The 3,069-nt window shown below is 29.0% G+C and overlaps 1 long non-coding RNA gene across 1 annotated transcript; it reads right to left on the bottom strand.

Moving 5' to 3' along the window:
* Positions 1-711: 711 nt before the first annotated feature.
* LOC120256731 lies at positions 712-1,575 on the bottom strand. Its single transcript, XR_005535395.1, has 2 exons — positions 1,434-1,575; positions 712-789 (listed from the first exon to the last, which is right to left on the bottom strand). It is a non-coding gene; the product is annotated as an uncharacterized LOC120256731 (long non-coding RNA).
* Positions 1,576-3,069: the final 1,494 nt, after the last annotated feature.

The following is a 3,069-nucleotide window of genomic DNA, read 5'->3' on the forward strand; positions in this document are numbered from 1 at the left end:
ATTAACCCAACAATTCAAGTTATTTTTCATCAGGACAATATGGCATGCTTAAATTAAAAAATTAAGCTCATAAATGAGAATCCAACAGATTCAAGTTATGCCGATTATATGAGTATTCTCTTTAAAGGAAAATAAATGTGTTTTCATGGAGGTGTAAACCATGAGAAAAATATGCAGTACTGCTAAAAGCAAAGATCAAGGTATAATAAATAAAAAGAAGCATTTCATAAAGAGTGAAAAGTCACCTAGTCAAAGCAACAACAAAGAGTGGATGAAACAATGGCTGTTCAATGGCTTGTGGACATCTGCTCAATATACTTTCCAAGACATGAGTGACTGAACGATTTCTTGTGCCTGTTTATATAAACATGCCACAAGGCCATTGAAAGCATGAAATCTTTGTCTCAGACCGACGAAAAACATGGGCTATCTTATTAACAGATATAGATTGATTTTTTTCTTTCAATGCCTGCATTTCTGCATATCAATAAAGTTTGGTGTCCAATGCATTTCTGGATCTCTAAAATTTCATAACCAAAAACAAAAGAGTATTTCAGATTGCTCTACTCTTCTGCAGAAATCTATTCTGCTGTATCTCACATTTCTGCAGTATTTCACATCTTTGCAGCTAGAAATTTTCACAAACTCAATAATCAATAAATGCTGATGTCAAAAATAAATAAACAAGCACAACTGCACACTTTTTTTTTGTTTTTTTTTAATTACTTGCAATGCTGATGCAGCGGTATTTGATTCGCGCACGAATACCCAGTACAAGTCTTCAAAAACCTGTTGATCAAAGATAGTCAGGAATTGAAAAAGGGAGTAAATTTTATTACTCAATAGAATAACTATAACAAAACTAATCATACTCTCGCCCATAGGCTTACATTAAATAGGAAAAATCAAAGATATGAAAATAATCCTAAAACGGAGATAATTCAAAAATATACCAAAAATGGTAAATTTTCAAATACCGGCAGGAAATAAAAGAGTTAACAAAATAAATGCTAACGCCATAAACGGCACAAATAACAGCAAAGAGACAAGCCCAAGCACAGATGTAAAGTGACAGTAATCACTCCACAGCTCATCATTTTTTTTTTCAGAAAAACAAGGTCAGAATGTTGGAAAACCAGAGGCCAGCTTTGAATGCAAAATAAAATAAAAATAAGCGATTGATCAAACTCATCATTGTATCAGTATCAAGAAACCTAATTTTCTATCCAAATCATCCAACTTATTAATCCTTTCTCTATTCTGGTCAAGCTTAAAGCACACTGCAGAAAGATGCAAATTTGAAATATTCCAAGTCAAACAGTCACCAATCAGATCCAAACCAAAACCCCAAAAAATACATCAAATCCCTAAAACCTAAACAACCAAACCCAATATCTCAATCAAAAACCACAAAATGGCCAAGAAAAATCCACCAAAAGCAAGATCTGGAGACCTACAACCAGGACCTCAGCATCAGATCATGAAAAATTTCATGGATAAACAAGCATATATAAGATCAAGAGAAAGGATTGCCAGAACGAGCGAAAGAGAGGCTTTGCTCGTTTGAAGTTTCGTTCTTTCTAATCCCTTCCTTTTAAATCTCTCGCTTTATAATTATATAATAATCTCTATAATAATAACAATTATTTCAACTAATCACCAAGGTAACCAAACCCGGACCGACCCAACTGGTTCAATCGAAAAAACTAGGAACCAGCCATGTGGCCGGTCCAGATATATCCCATTAAACCGGATATGAAAAAATTCGATGTTAACCCCGTGATCTGAGCGGTTCAACCGGGTCACAATGTTAGGATTTTTTTTACAATATTTGATACATTATTATTATTTTCTCATATAAAACCACAAAATCATATATATATATATATATATATTATAAACATAAGAACATAAATTAACATTTAAAAATAAAATCCATTAATATGTTATGGTAAATACTTTCTAAAAAATTATTTTATTAAAAAAAAATGAGTGTAATTTTATTATAAAATATAAAAATAAAATATTCTAACTAAATAAAAAATATAAGAAAATTTAAAACAAAATAAAAACTCAATTGAGATCGGGTAAGTTATATAATTTATTGATAAATTTTATCATCCATATAAAAAAGGTAAGAATTAATAAATTAAATTTCTTATCTATTATAACAAAATCAACCAATAAGCAAATAAATAATTAAAAAAACCGAGAGAAGTTCGATAATTATATATTAATATATTAAGTTTGTAAGTTTTTAAAAAAACATAAAAATAAATTATATAATTAGAAAACACTAGTGTATATAAGGCCATTTATCAATTTAAATATCAAATTTGAGTGTTTTTTACATTATAATCATGGTTTTCATATTATATTTGCTCATTATTAATTATTATAATATTTTTTATATTTTATTATTGATTTCGGTTCAACCCCGGTTCGACCCTGTCGAACTCATTGACCCTTGACTCCTGGGCTTAGCCAGGATCAATGCCCGGATCGGGTCTGACGATTTTGCTAATCACACCCGTGATATATATACTCTTTGTAGTCCTTCTAATTTATTTATTTTAGCTAATTATATAAATTTAAAAAAATAATCAAGATATGGTTTAGTAAAATATGCAATTGAATATAATTTATTAAAAATATATTAAATATAAAAGATAAATTTAAAAAATAACATTTAATACTTTAAAAAATTATAAATGGACAAGTAAAAAAAACTAAAATGGATCAAGTAGAAAAAAATGGAGAAAGTTTTATTTTAAGCGTTGATCATGAATTACTTTAAAAAAATTGGGAGGAGTTGCACTTTCACAAAATGTAAAACTTAATTATTGGACTACAAACTATTGTCATCCAGGGTTTCTCTGACCTATATATGCATACAAATGTGTTAAGGGATTAATTTAATCTTTTATATGACCTTAACACCATGACCTGTATGTGGGTTGTCCAAACTTTGTAAATAATAATAATAATAATAATAATAATAATAATAATAATAATAACTTAAGTTCCTTGGCTCATATTGTTTTGAGGGAAAGAGCTCAGGGAGCTAAT

The sequence above is a fragment of the Dioscorea cayenensis genome, unplaced genomic scaffold, assembly GCF_009730915.1.
Source record: "Dioscorea cayenensis subsp. rotundata cultivar TDr96_F1 unplaced genomic scaffold, TDr96_F1_v2_PseudoChromosome.rev07_lg8_w22 25.fasta BLBR01001590.1, whole genome shotgun sequence".
Lineage (NCBI taxonomy): Eukaryota > Viridiplantae > Streptophyta > Magnoliopsida > Dioscoreales > Dioscoreaceae > Dioscorea > Dioscorea cayenensis.